Here is a 26,229-nt window from a genome sequence, read left to right as displayed (position 1 = left end):
ACAGTTTTCCTCTTTTTTGACCCCAATTTTTGAATTTTCTTTCCCTTCTCTCAGTTCTACTCACCTTGATAACTCGATTCTGTGATGGGTTGATTAGACAGAGAGAAGTCGATTCCAGGGGAAGGGCGGGTATTTGGTTATTTGGCGGCTGGACCTCCTTCAGAACCATAAATATTTCTCTAGATGAGTTGCTGTAAGCTTGGGGGGCAGAGCCATTTTGACCTATGTATGACATGGTGTCATAAGACTGCAGGCATGAAAGGAGAGTTACCAGAGTGCCTTGATGATTGTAATACACCTGACTTCGTTCCTGGTAGGGAAGTGACAGGCTTCTTCTCTGATGTGGAACCAGAGGTGGTGTTCTCTCAACAAGACTGACAGAAAGTTATGGGTACACAGACACCGTGTTGTTGGTATCTAGGATTTTCTCATAGCGAGCTGCCATAGACATGGAAGAGACAGCGGTGTCTTGCTCAAGGACAGTCACAGTAAAGTCTCCCATGGAAGACCTCTCTTCAGCACTTCCTGCAATATCCCATTCCAAAACACTCTGGTCGGAAGTAGCTGAGGTGGATATATGACTCTGGTGAAACACTCCAGATAGCATTTTTGTGCTGAAATGTTGGTAAAGATAGGCACTACCAATCAGTGGTTGGAAAGAGGTGCCAGAGGCTGAGGGCAGGAGCCAAGTAGAACTACCAGCTGGAGCAGATACACTGGAGTATTTGCAGACACTTCCTAGTACGGAAGCTGCATCATTCACCATGGGAAGAAAAAGCTGCAGAGTATGTGGAGTTCTCAATACAGATGGATTTTGAAAATTTTCTGTAAGGAACAAGACGGTGATGAAAAAAATCTGTGAGACTAATAATCTCCTTCAACGCTGAGAGGAACAATATGAACTTAAATTTCAGGCCATCGAGATGCTTCTAGTAACAACAGTCAACTGAATTTCCAAAATTCCAACAATTTGGGGTGACTCAAAGATGGGAACATTTTGGCACTTTGTGTATTTGGTATCGTATTCCCACAGTGAACACAGAACTGTAGAAGAACCAGGTGATCGTGTCTGTACCTGGATTTCTTGCTTACAGATAGTTTCTCCTTACCCTAGAATTGCCTGTAGCTTGCTATCCTATTGACTACTATGCTATTTCCGAGAATGGAAGCTTTTTCAAACTAGGAAGTCTAAGAGAATGGGAAACATTCTCTGGACAAGAAGAAACCTCAGGCCCAGATATGGCAAAGAGATTTCCTATATTCCAATAATTTTTATTGGGCGGGGCGTGGGGTGGTGTAGAGTTTGGACCAATAACTGATAGTGATCTTGGGTTCTTCCTGGCTCTGCACTCTGGAGTGACCCCTTAGAACATTCGGGAGTGTGTATGCCGTGAAAGAGATTCAATTGGATTGGTTGTGTACAAGGCAAGTGCCTTATCCCCTCCCGTACTATCTCTCTCTGTCCCTTAATAATTTCCAGGTTACACATACTAAAGCATGTGTTCTTTTGGCCAGGACCCTGCATGATCACTACAAGGCCAGACACCGGAAGAAAGATACCTTACATTAATATCAGCATTTGGGGTCTTTACAACTATTACCATTGTAATCATCAGGTTTCCATTTGACTTGTGCCATGAATACCTGTTACTTTTGGTTCATATACGACTTAATCTTGTTGATGCACTGAAGGTTACCCTCATTTTTGATCCACTTCAAAAATGACTACTTGAGTTTTTCCCAAGAAATGTTTTTGGATGGAAAACTTTATTTAAACTCTGTGCCTTACTTTGTTTATCTACAATGTAGTTACTAATAATTCTGAGAATAATAATGCATACATGAATATAATTTTTCTATTTCATGTGATTTACATAGGAGGAAGTGTAAAGAAAACATCATGAAAAATATGTATCACAGAACTGAAAAATAAGTATATAGACATTAATGAAATCTGGTCTCTGTAGCAAGCAGCATAGTACAGTAAGTTATGTTAGAGAAGACCCAAGATTAAGCCCTGAAAAAACAGTGTATGTGATTCCAAACAAAACCAAATAAAACAGTACAATAAGGTTATTAATAAATTGTTCCACATATACAATAAGAAGACAGTATTATATTTTAGAAAAAACTGCTAGCCAAAAAATGGAATAGAAGGTGATTTTTGAGTGCACACTTTACCACTCGATTAAAGAGAAAGGATTTGCCAGTAACTACATAACAAAAAGAAAATAGGAGTAAACGTGGTTGTATTTCATAGACAAGAAAAGTTTTAAATGAGTAAAATACAGAAAGAAACTTCGAAAGTACAAAAAATTATTCTCATCAGTACATTTGAATATTAACCAGAAAACAACACGTGTTAAACATAGCAAAGGATTTCACTTGATCACACAAGAAACAGAAAAGACCATTTAAAAAGTGATCACAAAATATTGCAAATTTACTTTCAACCCCTACATTAGAATTATATTTATCAACCAGGAAAACGTTCTTCTCAATGTTTAATAAATGAGCAACAAAATACAATAAATTATCTTTAATGTAGGAAAAATCATAATTCACAAATATGACAAAAATGTGTAATTAGACATGTGAGGCTTGATTTTTCTATTTCCTCTTAGGATCTAAAAACAGATGTTAACTATTATCAAAATACTCTCATGTTAGGAAGAAAAAGTCACATGAAATAATATTTGTAAAGATTACGAGCAGCTTTAACCTGGAACCTACTTACCACACAAATGAATCAAATCTCCTGATTCAAGTTAGAATATGCCATTTTTTTTATTTTAACAGACAGCGCGTACATGTACTTAAAAACCAGAACGTAATAAAAACATTGAAGATTCTGTGTCTTCCACCGTCCTAGATGAGCACTATTATCTATTCATGGGAAGCATCATTTCTGAAGGATGTTTATACTCAAATTGTCAAGTACCAAGTACTGTGTTCTAAGAGATAATAAGGAAAAAAGACAGCAAGGATGGCTTTCTGAGAAACTGCTTTTCCTACTGGTACCCTATTCAAGGCATAGTATCCTTTCTAGTCCGGGCATTTATTGAAGTAAATTGCTTGGACTTGCTCTCAGTGTATTTATCTCAGCATATTTAATATATATTCTTTCTCTTTTGATTTTAAATCTTTGGTTCTCTTCAACATTCTTTCCAAACTTTTCCCCCTTCCTTGATACTTGACGTCCCTGTTCTTTCTTTCTTTCTTTCTTTCTTTCTTTCTTTCTTTCTTTCTTTCTTTCTTCTTTCTTTCATTCCAATTTTATTGTCCCTCATATCGTCTTGGTTTCGATAGGTCAATGTTTGATGAAAGTGATCCCAAATTTTCTTACCTTTGAGGGCTTGCCTCCCTACCGCTCAGCACTCCACACCTTCCCCATGCCCCATATTTTCTTATTACCTGGTTTAAATAGAAAACTCAAAGGTTAATGATTATTACTTTGTAATAACACTATATTTAAAATACTGAAGTATAAATACAAGTGGAGAGACCATTACAGAGAACTCGTGCGAGTATATATTGACAGTTTTCCACAGCATCTATATTTTCTGTTTCTGTAAAAATATTGTCTCTGATTTACTTGTTTTCAATGGATATCATGTAAAATTCACTATGAAAAGGAAAAAGAAACACAGAGAATCAACACTCATATATATGTGTGTGTGTGTGTGTGTGTGTGTGTGTGTGTGTGTGTGTGAAAGAAAGCAGACATCCACGACATTGGCAATTATCGCCCAATCTGCCAATTGTCTGTCATCTACAAACTATTCACTCGAGTCATCCTGAATAGGATTAGCAGAACACTAGATGAAGGGACAACCATGTGAACAAGCTGGATTCCGAGAAGGATTCAGTACCATCGACCATATCCACACAATAACCAAGCTCATTGAGGTATCTCGGGATTTCAAGATGCTGCTCTGTCTAATATTCATCGATTTAAAGAAGGCCTTTGATTCTGTTGAGACAGAAGTGGTCATGGAAGCCCTAGCCAATCAGGGCATACAAACTCAATACATCAGGATCCTTCGTGAGCTCTATTGCGGATTCACTACCAAGATCTCACCATTCTACAAAGAAGTAATCATCCATATCAAGAGAGGGGTTTGGCAGGGTGATACCATTTCACCAAAACTCTTCAGTGCCACCCTCGAGAACATCATGCGATGACTGGAATGGGAAAACATGGGAGTGAAGATAGATGGTCGGCAACTACACCACCTCCGCTTTGCTGATGACATCGTTCTAATAACACCAAACATCAACCAAGCAGCACAAATGCTGAACGACTTTGACCGTGAATGTAGAAAGGTCGGACTACAGCTGAATCTTACGAAGACAATGTTTATGAGAAACAGCCTTGTTCCTAACGCTCCATTTGCTCTCAACAGAACCACCATCTCCGAATGCAACAGTTATATATACCTAGGTCGAGAAATCAACATGATGAATGACCTGGCACCTGAGTTGGGCAGGAGGAAGAGAGCGGCTTGGAATGCCTTCAAGAGCATTGAAGAAATAACTAAAAGGACAAAGAACCTCCAGCTACGAGCACATCTCTTTGATTCCACTATTCTTCCCGCATTAACATATGCCTCAGAGACCTGGACCCTATGAAAACAGGATGAGAACACCATTCGGGTCTCTCAAAGAGGAATCGAAAGAACTATGCTTGGAATATCACGATTCACTCAAATGAGAGATAGAATCCGGAGTTCTGATCTTCGTCAACGCTCAAGAATCAGGGACGCTGTCTCATTTGCCAAGACATCAAAAATCAGATGGGCTGGACACGTAATGAGGTTTACAGACAACCGCTGGACTAGAGCCATTTCTGATTGGAATCCATGAGACATCAAAAGATCACGTGGACGCCCACCTACAAGATGGTCAGACTTCTTCGACAAGACCCTAAATGATAGGTTTGAGGCTCTACATGTTCCTAAAACGAACAGATACCATTGGGCTACGCTAGCACGCAACCGGGATGAATGGAGACTTTACTGGCACCCGCTCGAATAAATCGATGAATAACGGAGATTAAGTGATTAAGTGATTAAATGTGTGTGTGTGCGTGTGTGTGTGTGAATGTGTGTATTTGAGCTCCTAAGTATGTCTAAAATATAATGTAATCAATGAGGAAAAACACTTTGTATGTGAGAGAAAGTAAGCCAATGTTTAAAATCACACAGCAAATGTCAAAGTCAAGCTCAAATGAGGCTTGTAAAATTGTACTTGAATACTTACTTTCATTACTCCGTGCTGTTTTTACTTGACTGCTAAGTTTAAGGATGATAAATCCTTACCTGACATGGTCAGAGAAGAGGAAATACCGATAAAAGGTAGACGAGAAGAGGAGACGGTGCCAGAGTACGTCTGAACACTGAAGCGGCTTAAGACCACATGTGTTCAGTACAGACGACTGCTCACTGGTGGTTGGTCATTGGTCACTCGTCACTTGCCATGATGATTCACATTTGTTTACAAACAACTGCATGGGACCCCCAAGATTCTACCAGTTGGTGGTTGGTTTGGTGAAAGAATGGTGTCATAAAGTAGGCAGTTGAAAGGCAGAGGCTAGCCAATCAGGAGGTCAGAATCCCAAGAAGAAGACCGGATTGGATAGAGAACGGGGTAGAATGAAGCATGCTAGGGAGATGGAATCCTACAAGACAGTTATAACAGTTTCACCTTCCTCAGACTCTTGTGTTAGAAAAATACTCCCATTATACTCAAGAGCTTATATATCTCATTAACAAATCAAGAAAATTACAAAATAATCGTTTATATTTCACTGTTAAAGAAACACCATTTGGTATTACTAGTATATTTTAGATAACATTCACAGCACAGACGGGAGGGCATTTGCCTTGCAAGAGGCCAACCCTGATTCCGATTCCTCTGTCCGGCAAGCTACCCAGAGTATCTCGTCCACATAGCAAAAGGCTGGCAAGCTACCCATGACCTATTCCATAGGCGAAGACCAGTGACAACAAGTCTCACAATTTGTTGTAAGATGTTACTGGTTCCCGCTCGAGCAAATGGATGAATCGCGGGAGGACAGTGCTACAGTGCTATGATTGAAAAAAAAGGTTGGTTTCTTTCAATATGACAACACTTACTAGGATAAGTTGTAGATGAATCCAGATGTGTTAAAATGTAAATAAAATGAGAAGAAATAGTAAATGCACAGTTATCTTATTTGTTCAAAACAAACAGTTGTTCTCAGTTTAAAACTGTAGAAGATAAAGAAAAACATATGCTCATTTGTCTCAAAATTTTACAATCTGAAAAAAAATGACAAAAACCAAATTAAGTGATCAAAACACAAGCAAAACCAACAAATACTGGCAATTAATATGGTAGGCCAAGGATGAATGGTTTTAATAAATTAGTGCTGTGAAATAAATCAGTATTTAGCTATTAAACTTGAATAGAAAAAATAAACATAAACCATGATCATATAATCTCTATTGAAAGAAGTGTAAATTCCAACAGGTACAGCCCGCCCCCAAGGGCTCGGGTCCCTCTCTGGGCACGTGCAGCTAGAAACAGCCCCTAGACAGCCGGTTTTCAACCCCTGATCTGCGTGGGACGGGCACAGAGGCCCAGCCCTGGACAACAAAGCTGAACGGCTCCAATTCCAACAGGTACAGCCCGCCCCCAAGGGCTCGGGTCCCTCTCTGGGCACGCGCAGCTAGAAACAGCCCCTAGACAGCCGGTTTTCAACCCCTGATCTGCGTGGGACGGGCACAGAGGCCCAGCCCTGGGCAACAAAGCTGAAAGGCTCCAATTCCAACAGGTACAGCCCGCCCCCAAGGGCTCGGGTCCCTCTCTGGGCAAGCGCAGCTAGAAACAGCCCCTAGACAGCCGGTTTTCAACCCCTGATCTGCGTGGGACGGGCACAGAGGCCCAGCTCTGGGCAACAAAGCTGAACGGCTCCAATTCCAACAGGTACAGCCCGCCCCCAAGGGCTCGGGTCCCTCTCTGGGCACGCACAGCTAGAAACAGCCCCTAGACAGCCGGTTTTCAACCGCTGATCTGTGTGGGACGGGCACAGAGACCCAGCTCTGGGCAACAAAGCTGAATGGCTCCAATTCCAAACAGGAGACTTTCCCAACTCCTCGCCTAGTGCCAGGGACTCTTTCCGGAGCCGCGGCCGCGAAATATTTTCCCTCTACATATGCCATAGGAACCATAAGCTAACTTCTTAGATGGAAACTTCTCTATTTTTCCTCAGCCACTAGAAACACAGTAGCCAATAACTCATAAGCCTATCTTAACTCACACTGCATATCAAAGCAGAATAGTAACAGTGAACCTGAAGGACTAAACCACACCTCTCACAATGGTAAAGCAACGGAAAAGCCCACCAAACTTTCATATTGAAGAGTCTAGCCCAGATGACACCAACAGTACTGTAGTGTTAGACAACCTCTCTGACAAGGAATTCAGAAGGGAGCTACTTAGGATGCTTTGGGAATTAAAAGAAACAATGGAAAGCAATGCCAATAGAAGACAAGAGGATCTGAAGGCAGAAATGAGGAAAATGCAATCAGAAATGTCAGACCTGAAAAATCTCGTAGGCGAATTGAAAAGCTTAGTGGAAGGCCTCAGCAGCAGAGTAAGAGCTGCTGAGAACAGAATCAGTGAGCTCGAAGATGAAGTTCAGAGACTCTCCAGAAAAGAGCAGAAAATGGAAAAGAGACTCACAATTCGGGAACAGATGGCAAGAGAAGATCGTGATGAAGCCAAGAGGGGTAACATAAGAATTATTGGAGTCCCAGAGGGACAGGAAGAAAACCTCGATGAAGAAGAAACTGTCAAAGAAATCATTGCTACAACATTTCCAGAGCTGAAGAAAACTTGTGACCACATTCAGGAGGCCCGAAGGGTACCAGCTAGAAGAAATCCGAATAAAAATACCCCAACACACATTCTGATCAAAATGACCAAAACCTTAGACAGAGACAAAATTCTGAAAGCAGCAAGATCGATGAAAGAAATCTCTTACAAAGGAGCATCCTTAAAATTCACAGCTGATTTTTCTGATGAAACCCTCATGGCCCGAAAACAGTGGTGGGACATAGTGAAAAAACTCAATGAAATAAATGCCTCCCCAAAAATACTTTTCCCAGCAAGACTCTCATTCATAATAGAAGGAACAACACACAGTTTCACAGACAAACAACAGCTCAGGAACTTCATAGACTCAAAACCATGGTTACAAGAACAACTAAATGGGCTACTTTAAGGCAAGAAAGGCCCCTCAAATAAACCAAATTTTAACAGAACAATGGGAAAAAATCCCATAACAATAATCTCTCTCAATGTCAATGGGCTAAACGCACCAATTAAAAGACATAGAGTGGCAGGATGGATTAGAAAATTGAACCCAACATTCTGTTGCCTGCAAGAAACGCATCTCAATAGTCAAAGCAAACACAGACTCAGAGTCAAAGGCTGGAAAACAATCCTACAGGCAAACAGCTCCCATAAAAAAGCTGGGGTAGGCATTCTTATATCAGACCACATCGATTTCAGAGTGAGGAAGGCCATAAGAAACAGTGAAGGCCATTTCTTATTGATCAAAGGATCTGTACAACAGGAAGAACTTACAATAATAAATGTATATGCACCTAATGAGAGACCAGCAAAGTACTTAAAACAACTACTCATAGATTTGGAAAACGACATCAATAGCAACACAATACTAGTGGGAGACTTCAACACTGCTTTGTCACCTCTTGATAGATCAACCAGACTCAAGCTTAGCAAGGACATACTTCATTTGAGGGAAACAATGAAAGAAAGGGACTTAGTAGATATATACAGGACACTTCATCCACAAAAAGCTGAATACACATTCTTCTCAAGCGTACATGGAACATTCTCCAAGATAGACCACATGCTGAGTCACAAAACATGCCTCCATAAAATTAAGAAGGTAGAGATTGTATCAACAATCTTCTCAGACCATAATGCGCTGAAATTAGAAGTAAATCACACACAAAAACAGAAAACTAAATCAAACACCTGGAAATTAAACAGTGCACTATTGAACAACAAGTGGATTAGACAGGAAATCAAAGAGGAAATCAAAAGATTCCTAGAAACGAATGAAAATGAGAACACGAGTTACCAAAACTTATGGGACACAGCAAAGGCTGTGTTAAGAGGAAAGTTTATAGCTCTACAAGCATTCCTCAGGAAGGAGGAGCGAGCACACATAAGTAACCTAACCTCACAGCTTAAGAGCTTGGAGAAGGACCAAAAAAAGGAGCACAACCCGAACAGGAGAAAGGAAATAATAAAACTCAGAGCAGAGATTAACGAGATGGAAATCCAAAAAACAATCCGAAAGATCAATGAAACCAAAAGCTGGTTCTTCGAGAAAATTAACAAGATCGATAAGCCTCTAGCAAAACTCACAAAGACAGGGAGAGAGAAAACCCTAATAAACCGAATCAGAAATGAAAAGGGGGTCATTACAACAGAAACCACAGAAATTCAGAGGATCCTCAGGGAGAACTTTGAAAAGCTTTATGCCACGGAACATCAAAACCTCGAGGAAATGGATAAATTCCTAGACTCCTACAGACTCCCAAGGCTGAACCAAGAAGACCTCGAATACCTGAACAGACCTATCACCATCAAGGAAATTGAAATGGTAATAAAAAGTCTCCCCAAGCACAAAAGTCCTGGCCCGGATGGATTCACTAGTGAATTCTTCCAAATCTTTAAAGAGGACTTACTCCCGATGCTCTTTAAGCTTTTCCACGAAATTGAAATATCAAAAACACTTCCGAACAGTTTCTATGAAGCAAATATCACACTGATACCAAAAGCAGACAGAGATACCACAATGAAAGAGAATTACAGGCCGATATCCCTGATGAACACAGATGCAAAGATCCTCAACATACTACTAGCAAATAGAATCCAACTACTCATCAAAAAGATCATACACCATGACCAAGTAGGATTCATCCCAGGGATGCAAGGATGGTTTAACATTCGGAAATCAATCAACATAATCCACCATATCAACAAAAGAAAAGATCAAAAGCATATGATCATATCAATAGATGCAGAGAAAGCATTTGATAAGATCCAGCACCCCTTTATGATGAAAACCCTAGCCAAAATGGGTATAGAGGGGACCTTCCTCAACATAATTAAAGCCATCTACCACAAGCCTACAGCAAGCATCATCCTCAATGGGGAAAAACTGAGAGCCTTCCCTCTAAGATCAGGGACGAGACAGGGATGCCCACTCTCTCCACTGCTGTTCAATATAGTACTGGAAGTACTTGCAATAGCGATTAGGCAAGAAAAATATATTAAGGGCATTCAGGTAGGAAAGGAAGAAATCAAGCTCTCACTATTCGCAGATGATATGATACTCTACTTAGAGAACCCAATAACTTCCACCAAAAAACTCCTAGAAACAATAGACTCGTATAGTAAAGTTGCAGGTTATAAAATCAATACCCAAAAGTCCATGGCTTTCCTACACGCAAACAGTGAGAGAGAAGAAAGCAACATGAAAAAAACAATCCCGTTCACAATTGTGCCCCAGAAAATCAAGTACCTAGGAATCAGCTTAACTAAGGAAGTAAAGGACCTGTACAAAGAAAACTACAAAACGCTACTTCAGGAAATAAAAGAGGACATGAGGAAATGGAAAGATATCCCCTGCTCATGGGTCGGGAGACTTAACATTGTCAAAATGGCAATACTACCAAAAGCATTGTATAAATTCAATGCAATCCCTATAAGGATACCCATGACATTCTTCAAAGAAATGGAGCAAACACTCCTGAAATTTATATGGAACAATAAGCCCCCAAGAATAGCTAAAGCAATTCTTGGGAAAAAGAAAATGGGAGGAATCAACCTCCCGAACTTCAAACTGTACTACAAAGCAGTAATAATTAAAACAGCATGGTACTGGAACAAAGGCAGAACTGCAGACCAATGGAACAGGGTTGAATACACTGACATCTCTCCTCAATCATATGCTCATCTAATCTTTGATAAAGGTGCAAGTAATGTGAAGTGGAGTAAGGAAAGCCTCTTTAATAAATTGTGTTGGCATCACTGGATGGCTACATGCAAAAAAATAGGCTCAGAACTCTGCCTAACACCATGTACAAAAGTAAGATCAAAATGGATTAAAGACCTCAACATCAGACCAGAAACCATAAGGTACATTGAAGATAAAGTTGGCAAAACCCTCCATGACATTGAAGCTAATGGTATCTTCAAAGATGCCACGCCACTGGCCGAGCAAGTGAAAACAGAGATAGATGAATGGGACTATCTTAAACTAAGAAGCTTCTGCACCTCCAAAGAAACAGTCACAAAAATACAAAGACAGTCTACAGAATGGGAAAGGATATTCACCGAATACACATCTGACAAGAGGTTGATATCCAGGATATACAAAATACTGGTTAAACTCCACAAGAAGAAAACATCCAACCCCATCCAAAAATGGGGCAATGAAATGAACAGAAACTTTCTCAAAGAAGAAATCCGAATGGCAAAAAAGCACATGAGAAAATGCTCTACATCATTAATCATCAGGGAGATGCAGATCAAAACCACAATGAGATACCATCTCACACCTCAGAGACTAGCCCACATTCAAAAGAACAAAAGTAACCGATGCTGGCGTGGATGTGGCGAGAAAGGGACACTCCTTCACTGTTGGTGGGAATGTCCACTGGTTCAGCCCTTCTGGAAAACAGTATGGACGATTCTCAAAAAATTAGAAATTGAGCTCCCATTTGACCCAGCAATACCACTCCTGGGAATATATCCCAGAGAGGCAAAAATGTATAATCGAAGTGACATCTGCACTTGTTTGTTCATTGCAGCACTCTTTACAATAGCCAGAAACTGGAAGAAACCTGAATGCCCAAGAACAGATGACTGGTTAAAGAAACTTTGGTACATCTACACAATGGAGTACTATGTAGCTGTTAGAAAAGATGAAGTCATGAAATTTGCATACAAGTGGTACAATATGGAAAGTATCATGCTAAGCGAAATGAGTCAGAAAGAGAGGGATAGACATAGAAAGATTGCATTCATCTGGGGGTTATAAAGTAACAAAGTATGAGATTAATACCCAAGAATAGCTGAGATCAGCACCAGGAGGATTACTCCATAACTTAGAGGCCAGCCGGGTATCCTAGAGGAAAGGGCAGTTCAGATAGAGAAGGGAGCACCAAATAAAGGATGTTTGGAGGATCCTCCCAGGAGGGGAGATGCATGTCGAAAGTAGACTATGGACTGAACATGTTTGCCACTCAATGCCTCTTTTGCAGACCACAACACCCAAAAGGAGAGAGAGAACACAGGGGATTGCCCTGCCACAGAGACAGGGGGTTGGGGGGATGGGGGTGGGAGGGATATTATCCATGGTGGTGAAAAATGGGCACTGGTGGAGGGATGGGTATCTGATCATTGTATAATTGAAACCAAAGCACAAAATATTGTAAATCTACAACTTTAAAAAAAAATAAAATCAATAAAGGGAAAAAAAAAAGAAAGAAGTGTAAATGACTTGTAAACACAGGAGCAATTTTCTTTTTTTTTTAATTTTTGTTTTGTTTTGTTTTATTAGTGAAAAACCATGAGGTACAGTAGTAGACTTACAAGTTGTTGTGCTTGTGTTTCAGTTATACAGTGATCAAGTACCCATCAACACCACCAGTGCCCAATCTCCAGTCCCACCAATCCCAGTATCCCTCCCACCCCCCATCCCCCATCCCAGCCTGCCTCTTTGGTAGGGCACTACCTTTTGTTCTATCTCTCCCTTTGGGTGCTGTGGTCTGCAGAAGAGACATTGGGTGGCAATCCTGTTCGGTCCTTAGACTACGTTCAGCAGGCATCTCCCATCCTGGGCAGATCTTCCCAGCACCCTTTATTGGGTGCTCCCTTCTCTATCTGCGCTGCCTTTACCCCTAGACAGTGCAGCTGGCCTCTAAGCCATGGAGTGAATAACCTGTTATGTATCACAGCTGTTCTTGGGTGTTAGACTCTTATTTTGTTCCTTTATGTTACCCAGATGAATGCAATCTTTCTAAGTCTGTCCCTCTCTTTAAGACTCATTTCCCATAGCATAATATTTTCCATGTAGTACCACACAAGAGGAATTTTCAAGCTCACTAGTAAACAAAGAGAACAAATTAAAATGAGAAATTAAAATTTCCCCCCAAATTACATATATTGGAAAATCAGGTGCTATCTTTCCCTAGCAAAGATGCTAGAAAATAGGCCTTTTAAAGTTATTTTATTGAGAATTATATCTGTATAATAGTTAGGCAATATATAGTTTAAAGCAGTTTAAAGTTTTTTAAGTCACTGTCACTGTCACTGTCCTCCCGTTTTTTATCGATTTTCTGGAGCGGGCCCAGTAATGTCTCCAGCGTGAGACTTTGTTGTAAGTTAGCTTTTGTGTGTGTATATGGAAATTCAGGGATCAAACCCATAACCTCAGAAATGTGAGGCAAATATTTTACCACCGAGGCATATTTCCAATCACAGTTAATGATTTTGCTTTTGTTTCTGTAGTGCGAAGAATAGAAACCAAAGTTTCATACATGCAAGCCAAGTTCTTTTGTCCTGAGCTACATATCACGTCACAAGTAAGTTAGCTTTTAAGAATTGATCTTAAGTAAACAATTACAAAAGTAGACAAATAGATATAGAGTTCACATCAGTGTTATCTTCGCAGTAAAACATTACAATTATAAAATCACAATAAACATTTTATAGTAACTGAAATTGATTATTTAAAAATCATACTTATATATAGACTAATATAAATACATAATTGAAAGACTCCAAAAAATGTACCTCCATTTTACTTATATGTTTATTGTTGTTCTATTTTCTTCTTAATATAGTTATCCCAAGAACAATACAAATTTGGACTTATGTGAGACTTTTTTTAATAATTATATTTTGAAAATATTTAGACATTGGTATGATGTGAAATAATTAAAGATGATCAATATAACCTAAAATTATAAAAAAAATCTAAGAAAAAGTATGCCATGCATGTATAAAATATATGCAGATAGTTTATTTGATTGGACCCCAGACTTAGTATAGGGGTTAAAGCACTTACCATGCACACAGTCAACCAAAATTAATGGCTGGCACCACCAGGAATGACCCTTGAGCACAGAGTCTGAAGTCCCAAGCACCACATACTATGGCCCAAATACCCCACAAAAGTAGAATTATAAATTATCACTTACTACCATAAAATACAAATTTATTATAAAGTCTATTATAAAATTCATTATAAGTTTTTAAATTTATTAAAATTCACAGATTGACAGGCCACACATATCACTACTTGCAGACAATGGAATTAAATACTATTAGAAAACCATCTTCTTGGTCAATAGCAGGTAAAGGTAAAGGTAAAGGCCCTCCCGTTGATCATCGATTTGCTCGAGTGGGCCCAGTAACGTCTCCATTGGAGACTTTGTTGTTACTGTGTCTGGCATATCGATTACGTCACTGGGAGCTTGCCAGGCTCTGCCGTGTGGGCGAGATACTCTTGGTAGCTTGCCGGGCTCTCCGAGAGGGGCGGAGGAATTGAACTCAGGTCAGCCATGTTGGCTGCCTGCAAGGCAAACCCCCTACCGCTGTGCTATCGCTCCAGCCCGTCAATAGCAGACTATCTATTAAATTTGGGGGTTTTCAAACGTTATAGAGGAGTTAGCACCCTTATGATCTGTGTCACTCAAGAATCAGTTATATGTATTTCTTTTCTATTCTTACTTCTATGTGGGGAGGGGAGCGCACCCAGATGAGCTCTTGGCTCACTTCTGACTCTGTATCCAGAGATCACCCCTGGTGGGCTCAGGGTTCTGGTAATTGAACTCAGGTTAGCTGCATACAAGGTAAACACCCTCTACATGCTGCACTAGCTCTTTGGCCTATATGTTTCTTTTAGAAAATTACATGTGAATAAAGCATTTTTAATAATTAAAACTCATTTCTAATAAAAAGTTTAATTAAAAAGTTTCATGCAGGCAAATACTGTTTTATTTATTAAAGTAAATTTAAAATTAGAATAAAACTTGATAAAGCATAGAAACCTAGCAAGCAATAGGTGCTATATATCTTATTTGCAAATTGGTAACTGTAACACATTGTCCTTTACCATTTCAAGGATGAGAGGAATCCATAGAGTAGATTTGTTCACTCAAAATGCTATATTCTCTCCAGGATGCTTACTTAAAAATATTTGCCAAAGTGCCTGTTTCTCAACGTTTTGAATACTATAGCCCTCTTTGCTATTGTTAGATCTTTCTCTTGTTTTATTTTTACATTATGTTCCAATTTTTTTATTTTTAATTTCTAAATTTTTATTACTGAGACACCATGAGGTACAGTTGTAGACTTACACATTTTTGTGCTTGGGTTTCAATGATACAATGTACAATGATACAATGATCAAATACCCATCCCTTCACCAGTGCCCATTTCCCACCACTTTCAATGCACGTATGCTAGCATCAGATGCATCCATTGAGGACCTGATGTTACAAGCGCGAATGATCAAGTACGACATCATTGGTCTGACCGAGACAAGAAGACACGAATCTCACCATGCCATTTTCGACACTGGAGAAGAATTGTTGCTCGGAACATGTGATAAAAGTGGTGTTGGAGGCATCGGTGTCCTTGTCAACACAAACTTGGCCAAGAGCATTGATACATTCGAATGCCTAACAACCCGAATCGGACGTTTTCATTTGAATAGATGTGACTCACTGCCTGCAGTTTCTATCTTCGTTGTCTACGCACCAACATCTCATTATGATGAAAGAGAAATCGAGAAGTTCTACATGGAGCTAGAGAAGTTCTATAAAGAAGACCACACCTTCTACAAGATCATTGTGGGTGATTTTAATGCCAAGATAGGAACGAGAAGATCAGCTGAAGAACTTCCCATGGGGACCCATGGCCTAGGAAGGAATGAACAGGGTGAGAGACTTTCTGACTTCATCATGTCGACCAAGACCATTCATGGTAACTCACAGTTCCAGAGGGCAGAATCTAAATGATGGACATGGGAGTCTCCCGGTGGATGATTCCACAACGAAATAGACCACATCATATTCAATCGACGGTTTTGCCTTACTGATGTCGCTGTTGCCCCAAAATTTCGAACGGGATCGGACCACTGTCTCCTACGTGCAAAATTCTACTTCACAGAGCAGGGAGAAAGGGTTGCAAAGTTCAAAAACAGAACTACCAGAATGACCACCAACTGGGAACTCTTTGGTACAATTGCGGCAACATGGGAAGATGCCATTGTTGACAACATTGACTAGGAATACGATCAACTGGTTCAGCACCTCCATGAATGTGTGAGGAACGCCAAAAGAGAGATAGCCACAAAAAAACCGCCTATCTTCGAAAACTCTTGAGCTAATTCGCCAGCGTGGTTTGGCGCATGCCTCAGGCATCCGTACGCTAACGTCCGAGCTCGTAAAGCAGTGCAGAGATGCGATCAAGGAAGACCTCAAAGAGAGAAGAGCAGAAGTACTGGTAGATGTGGCAGAAGCCAGGAAACGTATTTGTAAGGCCCGCCTGTCCTTCACCAACTATAAGACCAAGATGACTGCCCTCTGCCGTCCTGATGGATCCATCACATCCTCCAGAACGGCAATGGAGAAGATTATCCATGACTTCTACGAAGGGAGACATCCATGACATTGGCAACTATCGCCCGATCTGCCTATTGTCTGTCATCTACAAGTTGTTCACTCGAGTCATCCTGAATAGGATTGGCAGAACACTAGATAAAGGACTACCATGAGAACAAGCAGGGTTCCACAAAGGATTCAGCACCATCGACCATATCCACACAATAACCAAGCTCATTGAGGTTTCTCGGTAGTTCAGGATGCTGCTCTGTTTAACATTCATTGATTTAAAGAAGGCCTTTGATTCTGTTGAGACGGAAGCGGTCATTGAAGCCCTAGCCAATCAGGGCATTCAAGCCCAATACATCAGGATCCTCCGAGAGCTGTATTGCGGATTCACTACCAGGATCTCACCATTCTACAAAGAAGTGATCGTTGATGTCAAGAGATGGGTGTGGCAGGGTGATACCATTTCACCGAAACACTTCAGAGCCTCCCTTGAGAACATCATGCGACGACTGGAATGGGAAGGAATGGGAGTGAAGATAGATCGTCGGCAACTACACCACCTCCGCTTTGCTGATGACATTGTTTCAATAACACCAAACATCAGCCAAGCTGCACAAATGCTGGCCGACTTTGACTGTGAGTGTGGAAAGGTAGGACTACAGCTGAATCTTACGAAGACAATGTTTATGAGAAACAGCCTTGTTCCTGACGCCCCATTCGCTCTCAATGGAAGGACCATCTCTGATTGCAACAGCTATGTGTACCTAGGTCCAGAGGTCAACAGGACAAATGACCTGGCACCCGAGCTGCACAGGAGGAAGACAGAGGCTTGGAACACCTTCAAGAACGTCGAAGAAATAGCTAAGAGGACGAAGAACCTCTGGCTCCGGGCACATCTCTTTGATTCCACTGTTCTTCTGCATTAACATATGCCTCAGAGACCTGGGCCCTACACAAACAAGATGAGAACGCTATTCAGGTCACCCAAAGAAGAATAGAAAGAGCCATGCTTGGAATATCACGTTTCACTCAAATGAGAGAAAGAATCCAGAGTTCTGACATCCTTCTAAGATCAAGAATCAGGGACGCTGTCTCATTTTCCAAGGTGTCAGATGGGCTGGTCACGTAATGAGATTTAAAGATGACTGCTGGACTAGAGCTGTTATCGACTGGATTCCATGGGATGTCAGAAGACCGCGTGGCCACTCACCTTCCAGATGGTCAGACTTCTTCATCAAGATCATGAACGATCGGTTTGAGGCCATTCATGTTCCTGGAGCGAACAGATGGCATTGGGCTACACTAGCACGCGACAGGGATAAATGGAGATGTTACTGGCGTATGCTCATGCAAATCGACGACTAACGGAAAGTTAAGTGATTAAGTGATTAAGTTCCAATTTTTTTATTTTTAATTTCTAAATTTTTATTACTGAGACACCATGAGGTACAGTTGTAGACTTACAAATTTTTGTGCTTGGGTTTCAATGATACAATGATCAAATACCCATCCCATCACCAGTGCCCATTTCCAACCACCAATGTGCCACAGTCTCCCTCCCATCTCCCATTCCCTCATCCCAACCTGACTCTGTGGCAGGCCATTCCCCTTGGTTCTCTCTCTCCTCTTAGGTGTTGTGGTTTGCAAAAGAGGCATTGAGTGACAATCATGTTTGGTCTATATTCTATGTTCAGAATGCTCTCCAATACTGGGAGGATCCTCCCAACACCCGTTATTTGGTGCTCCATTCTCTATCTGAGCTGCCTTTTCTGCTAGCGTGTGTGGTTGGTCTCAAAGCTATGAAGAAAAATTCCTGACACTAACCTCGGCCACTCTTGGAGTTGGTCTCCTATTTTGTTATTTTATGTTCTCCGGGTGAATGCAATCTTGCTCTGTCTGTCCCTCTCTTTCTGACTCGTTTCGCTTAACATGATACTCTCCATGTAGTACCACTTGTATGTAAATTTCATGACTTCATCTTTTCTAACCCCGACATGGTACTCCATTGTGGCAAGGTACCAATGATTCTTTAACCAGTCTTCTTTTCTGGGGCACTCAGGTTTTTCCCAGATTCTGGCTATGGTAAAGAGTGTGTGCAGCTCACTCTTATGGATGGGGACACAACTGGGGTTTTGCTTCTGACTGCTTTAATATGGGAATTTTTGAAATTTTGAAATTGCCCTGTCTGAAAGTTTTGTTGCTCAAGCAGTGAGGTTTCTGCCAGAATGCCTATTTCTTCAGAAATGTCTCAAATTTTTCATTTGAAATCTTATTTTTTTCTTTAAAATTTTTAACTTAAATGCATAATTACACAGATACACAGCTACAAAGTTGTGATTGAGTTTCCATCATAGTGTTCCAACACCCATTCCTTCATGACAATGTACATTTCCAACCACCAATGTCCACATTTTCCCTCTTGCCACCCACACCCAGCCAGCCTCTGTGCTCTATGGCAGACACTTTTCTTCTCTCTCTGACTCTGTCTGTCTGTCTGTCTCTCTCTGTCTCTGTGTCTGTCTGTCTCGCTGTCTGTCTCTTTCTCCTTCCCTCCCCCATTCTTTCCTTTTGCACATTATGGTTTGCAATACAGGTACTGAAAGGTTATCATGCTTATCCTTTTCCTCCTTTCAACACTCAGTTCTTTACGTGACCTTCATTTTAAATCCCAAGCCATTTTCAGATTGGTAAGAAACACTAAATCAATTTCTGAAAGAATATGGCACCAAACCCATCCAAGAGACCCTGCCGCTGAGCTGCTCTTCCTGCCTAAAGACGTCTCTCTGGCTTCTTGAAAGAACAACAAGGGGAGAGGCCAAGTCCCGGACCTAAGCAAACAGAAGAGAGGAACAATTATCTAAAAAAATACCAAAAGAGGCATTGAGTGGCAATCATGTTCGGTCTAGAGTCTAATTTCAGCATGCATCTCCCATCCTGGGAGGATCCTCCCAACACCCATTATTTGGTGGTCCCGTTTCTATCAAAAAAATAATAAAAAATAAAAAAATACAAAAACAATCAGTTTTGATTCACTTGAAATATGGAAATTCTGAATTTCCCGAGTAAGAGATTTTCCCTGGCTTCACTGAAAGGATTAAAAATTAAATTGCATAAAATAGCTTTGTAATGGCCCATCTTATGGTTATTCAATTAAAAAATAAATGAATAAAATATAAATAACTCATAAAGATTAAAACTGCCACACCAAATACATGCACCTTGATTTGAAACAGATAACTCACATTTGAAAAGAGAGAGAGAAAGACTAAAACAAAGTGAAAAATGCAATGACTCCTTAGGAGGTCATATATATAGTAATTAACGTGGGAGGAGGTAGTGCTGGAACATACGAAAAGGTATTTAAGATTCAAGGATTCACACCCCGAGATCTTATTGCAAAATTATGAAAATATACATAACTATTAAACAATACCCACAACCATGTATGGTAAGACTCTAAATTAGATACCAATTATTTATTCACACAGATGTATTCATATGCCTATCATATGCACTAGTGAGATCAATGGAAATAATTCTTAGCACTGACATTCTTGGACACTTAAGTAGTAATCAGGATTTTATGATTAAGTTGTTATGATTTCATCAGCAGTGTTTGATTCCTTAACCAACCTTGAATGTTTTTAAAAGACCAAATACAGGAATATTAATTCATTTTTAATTTAATATAAAATATGCTGAATTTCCATGTTAAATGGAGATGGATATCTTTTTCAATAGTCTATTTGGGACACTGTCCTTGACTTCTTCTATTAGGAACTAAATATGGTACACTATAATCTCTAATTCCATCCCTAGTCCTCGCTATTCTACTTCTACTAATCAAAACAAACTTCACTTTAGATCTAGTTTTCCGGAATCTCAACTAAACTTATAGTAAAAAAATAAGTCTGATCAAATAATTCTGTATCCAGCAGCTGTTTAAGATGCTTACACAAGTGAAAAGAATATTGGGAAAGAAATGGACACTCTAAAGTGTCATTGAATTATGCAAAAAATACATGTTGTAATTGACCATATGAAAGAAAGAAAATTAAAGTAAATTCCTTGGTAAGTTCTGGTAGTCTTGGAACCATGTTGCCCATGGGGTAATCAGCTAGCAAAGTCTTCCTAATTTGGATGTTCCTTGTTCACATCCCTGATATCACTCTTTTCCTCTCAGATCCCATTCTCAGTAAATCATGTGCTCACCAGATCTTTTATTTCAAGCTTTGTTTTCAGAGGAACCCAAATGTCAAGTCCTTCCTTTTGCACTTATTGTCTCTTTTTCCATCATTTCAGACTTTTCTCTCAGCAATTTTTCCTCACTGAATACAACTTTCCTTCAAGGGAGTTGAAGTTTGTTAGTTTCGAGAGTTTACTGGGATCATTTTCCTCTAGTCATACATTAAAGGTAGCAAAACACTATTCAAGTTGCTCTGTTCCCAGCCAGTCAACTACCATTTCCTGGGAAAATTTGTTTGCAGGTTATTCTCAGTGTGTCAGAAACTGCATTCGTTTTCCTCCATTTCCACAAAAGTAGTTACTGGTACCAAGCAGACTTAATTAAATATATGTTCCTGTTAACCCACTTGCATTTGGGATCCATGTGAACACCTTTCACCTGGCTTTTATGAAAGGTGGTCATTCAGTTTGCTTTTCCGGTGGCATTCTGTTTCTCGTTATTCCTCTCCACAGCTAAGTAACGTGAAATTACAAACTTTCGTAAATGTTATGATTGAAAGCTCCAGAAGGAATGACAGCCCTTTCAGCTCTTTCGGTCTTATATGTAAACTGTTCTTTGGAACCTATCATGTTTTCATATGTTTGTTTTGCTTATCTTTTTCGAAAAACATTAACGTAATTAAAACACATCTACCAACTCTCCTATGATGATCACCAGCTGTCCAGTTCCCTACCCTTCACGGTTTCCTTGCCATCCATCCATCACCCCATTAACTCTCCTAGGACCATCTATTTCCACCACCAACTTCCAGGATCAAGGTTAAGCGGTACCAACCGCTTTGGGAGTGGTGACCTAGTGCGCATGTCTTAGTCCGGTACATCCCCCAACACAGCCGAACGACACTTATAACGTTGGTTCTTGTGTGAGCTGCAGTTAAACGCGATGTGTAGAGAAGGCTACAGGCACCAGGGACCATGGAAGACCACAGTGCAGCCCCTCAAGGTAATATAATTTGAGCTCCCCCTGCTAGAAATGTCCAGATGCCATTGCCTGAAAGCAGGCTTGACCACAGCGGGGAGTTTACAAATGCAAAGACTTACAGAGGCAATGAACCTCATTGTTGATACTAGCTAGCAAAGGGTCACCGTGATAGCGACTCTGAATATTGTTGGGAATAAGGGAAATGGTGCAGGTAGGGGTGCTGAACAGAGGGCCAGAGGACTTGGTGACTTATCTTTGCATCTTCCAGGAGCTCATCTTCAGGCTTCATGCTGCAACTGTTCTCTTGGCTTGGTCCCTGTTAAGAGTCATCCTTGAATGACTCTGAGGGCGTTTACCACTCATCTGGAAGATTCATTCCCCAGTATATGTGTTCACAACCCCCAGCCATCATTTATGATTAGACCACCCAAACCTTTTAGAGATGTGTCTCAAATTTCATTATTTTCCAAAAGTGGCCCTGAGGCATAAACACATCCTCCATGAAAGAATTTTAACTTTATTTCGGGTCACCTTTGACTCATCTGCCTTCTTTAGCCTATTCCAATTTTTTTCTTTTAATCCTAATCCCCAGACTGTGTCATTTCTCCCATTTTTTTTTGGAGGACACCAGGGATGGGGCATACTTGACTGTGCTCTGGTCTTACTCCTGACGCTGCGCTCAAGTTTCACATCTGGTGGGTCTCTGGGGACCCTAAAGGATTGCAAGAATTGAACTGGGTCCTTCTTGCTTGCAGAGCAAATGCCCTGTCAGCAATACTATTCCTCTGACTCTACCCCACTCTTCATCAGGCCCATGCAATTTCTTATGGGCTTTAGAACCCTGGACCAAGTTTATCTTTCTTAGAGTCTTGTGTATTCCCCCTTTGTCCTCTCTATAACTTCCTATTCTTTCCCATGCCATCCTTCAACCCCAGGCCTCTCCCCAAAACAACCACAGCACCTCAAACTTCATAACTTTTATTAACAACCAATTAACTATGATGCATCTCTTCAATTTGTTAAAAATATATTATAATAAATAAAATCTGTATGGCATTTCCGTGTTTGTCTAAGGTAACCATCTGGTAAATAAAGTGGTACCCACCCTTCCAGCTATTGGTCACTGGTCACTTGACATGATGTTTCAAATTTGTTTACAAACACCTGCATGGGAACCCCAAGATTCTACCAGTTGTTGGTTGGTTTGATGAGAGAATGATGTCATAAAATAGGCAGTTGAAAGGTTGAGGCTAGCCAATCACGAGGTCAGATTTCCAAGAAGATTACCGGATTGGATAGAGAGAGAGGTAGAATGAAGCAGGCTAGGGAGATGGAATCCTACAGTAGAGTTATAACAGTTTCACATTCCTCAGACTCTTACGTTAGAAAAATACTCCCATTATACTGAAGAGCTTACATATTTCATTAATAAATCAAGAAAATTACTAAGTAATCATTTATATTGCACTGTTCACCAACATCATTACCTCTTATTATTAGTATATTTTATATAACGTTAACAGCACAGTGGGTAGGGCATTTGCCTTGCAGGAGGCCAACCCAAAGTTTTATACATGCAAGCCAAGTGCTTTAGCCCTGAGCCATATACCCTGTCATCAGTAAGTTAGCTTTTAACTACAGATCTTAAGTAAACAATCAGAAAAATAGACAAATATATATATAAATGTTCACATAAATATATACTTAGCAGTACAACATTACAATTAACAAAACTCAAAAATTTTATTTTCACTGAAATTTATTTTTTAAAAATTATACTTGTATATATACTAATATAAATACATAATTTAAAGACTCCAAAGAAATGTACCTTCATTTTACTTGTATGTTTCTTGTGGTTCTATTTCTTCTTAATATAGTTATCTCACGAACAACACAAATTTGAACTTCTATATGATTTTTTTTCAATAATTATTTTTTGAAACATTTTTGGACATTGGTATTGATGTGGAATAATTAAAGATGATAAGTATATCCTAGAATAATCAAAAATCTAAGAAAATTATGCCATGCATGTATAAAATATATGCAGATAATTAATTTGATTGGACCCCAGACTTAGTATAGGGGTTAAAGCACGTACCATGCACACAGTCAACCCAAATTAATGGCTGGCACCACCAGAAATGACCATTGAGCACAGAGTCCGAAGTCCCAAGCACCACACACTATGGCCCAAATAACCCACAAAGTAGAGATATAATTTGTCACTTATTAAACACAAAATACCAATATATTATAAAGTCTATTATAAAATCCATTATAAAATTTTTAAATGTATCAAATTTACAGATTTACAGACCACATATAGCACCACTAGCAGACAATGTAAGTAAATACTATTAATAAACCATCTTGTTCGTCAATAGCAGACTCGCTATTAAATTTGGGGGTTTTCAAACGTTATATAGTAGTTAGCACCCTTAATCTCTATTTTACTCAAGAATCAGTTATATGTTTTCTTTTCTTTTCTTCCTTTTTTGTGGGGAGGGGAGTGCACCTAGATGTGCTCCGGGCTCACTTCTGATTTTCTATCCAGAATTACTTCTGGCAGGCTCAGGGTTCTGGGGATTTAACTCAGATTAGCTGCATACAATGTAAACACCCTCTACACACTGCACTAGCTCTTTTCCCCATATGTTTCTTTTTTTAATAACTTTTCAAAAAAAATTTTAATAGTTAAGCACCATAATGTACAGTTGTAGATTTACGAATCTTTGTGCTTGGGTTTCGGTCATACAATGATCAAATACCCATCCCTCCACCAGTACCCATTTTCCACCACCATGGATAATATCCCCCCAACACCCTCACCCTGCCTCTTTGGAAGGGCATTCCCTTTTGTTCTCTCTCTTCTTTTGGATGTTGTGGTCTGCAAAAGAGGCATTGAGTGGCAAACATGTTCAGTCCATAGTCTACTGTCAACATGCATCTCCCCTCCTGGGAGGATCCTCCAAACACCTTTCATTTGGTGCTCCTTTCTCTACCTGAACTGCCCTTTCCTCTAGAATACCTGGCTGGCCTCTAAGCTATGGAGTAATCCTCCTGGTGTTGATCTCAGCTATTCTTGGGTATTAATCTCATATTTTGTTACTTTATATCCCCCAGATGAATGCAATCTTTCTATGTCTATCCCTCTGTTTCTGACTCATTTTGCTTAGCATGATACTTTCCATATTGTACCACTTTTATGTAAATTTCATGACTTCATTTTTTCTAAGAGCTACATAGTACTCCATTGTGTAGATGTACCAAAGTTTCTTTAACCAGTCATCTCTTCTTGGGCACTCAGGTTTCTTCCAGTTTCTGGCAATTGTAAAGAGTGCTGCAATGAACAAATAAGTGCAGATGTCACTTCGACTACACATTTATACCTCTCTGGGATATATTCCCAGGAGTGGTGTCGCTGGGTCAAATTGGACCTCAATTTCTAATTTTTTGAGAAACGTCCATACTGTTTTCTGAAAGGGCTGAACTAGTCGGCATTCCCACCAACTGTGAAGGAGTGTCCCTATCTCGCCACATCCGCGCCAGCATCGGTTGCTTTTGTTCTTTTGAATGTGGTCCAGTCTTTGAGGTGTGAGATGGTATCTCATTGTGGTTTTGATCTGCATCTCCCTGATGATTAATGATGTAGAACATATTCTCTTGTGCTTTTTTGCCATTCGGATTTCTTCTTTGAGAGAGTTTCTGTTCATTTCATTGCCCCATTTTTTGATGGGGTTGGATGTTGTCTTCTTGTCGAGTTCAACCAGTATTTTGTATATCATTGATATGAACCCCTTGTCAGATGTGTACTCGGTGAATATCCTTTCCCATTCTGTAGACTGTCTTTGTATTTTGGTCACTGTTTCTTTGGAGGTGCAGAAGATTCTTAGTTTAAGAATATATATTTTTTGAGTACTATAGCCCTCTTTGCTATTGTTAGATATTTCTCTTGTTTTATTTTTACTTTATGTTCCAATCTTAATGTACCACCATATACTCAGTCAACCTAGCTATACCCTAAGGTCTCTTCCACTTTCTCCTTCACAAGTTTCTGCTTTCTGACAAAAGGGAGGACCTCGAATGCTGACATCAATCTAATACCCAGGGCCGCAGGAGATAGTGTAGTGCTTATGGAACTTGCCTCACATGCACTCAATTTGACTCCCAGCACCACCTGATTGCCAGAGTATTAAAGGCTGTATAGCATAGGAGGACCCCAACCACCATAACCACGTTTTCTGAGAATTGTCTTTGGGGCCCCCACACCTCCTGAGCATTGCTATAGAGACTCTTCCAGCAACCGAAAAATATGTAATGCCCCAGAAACATGTACTTGTCTTA

The sequence above is a fragment of the Sorex fumeus genome, unplaced genomic scaffold, assembly GCF_029834395.1.
Source record: "Sorex fumeus unplaced genomic scaffold, SorFum_2.1 ptg000054l, whole genome shotgun sequence".
Classification (NCBI taxonomy): Eukaryota; Metazoa; Chordata; class Mammalia; order Eulipotyphla; family Soricidae; genus Sorex; species Sorex fumeus.
This window is presented reverse-complemented; position numbering follows the sequence as displayed.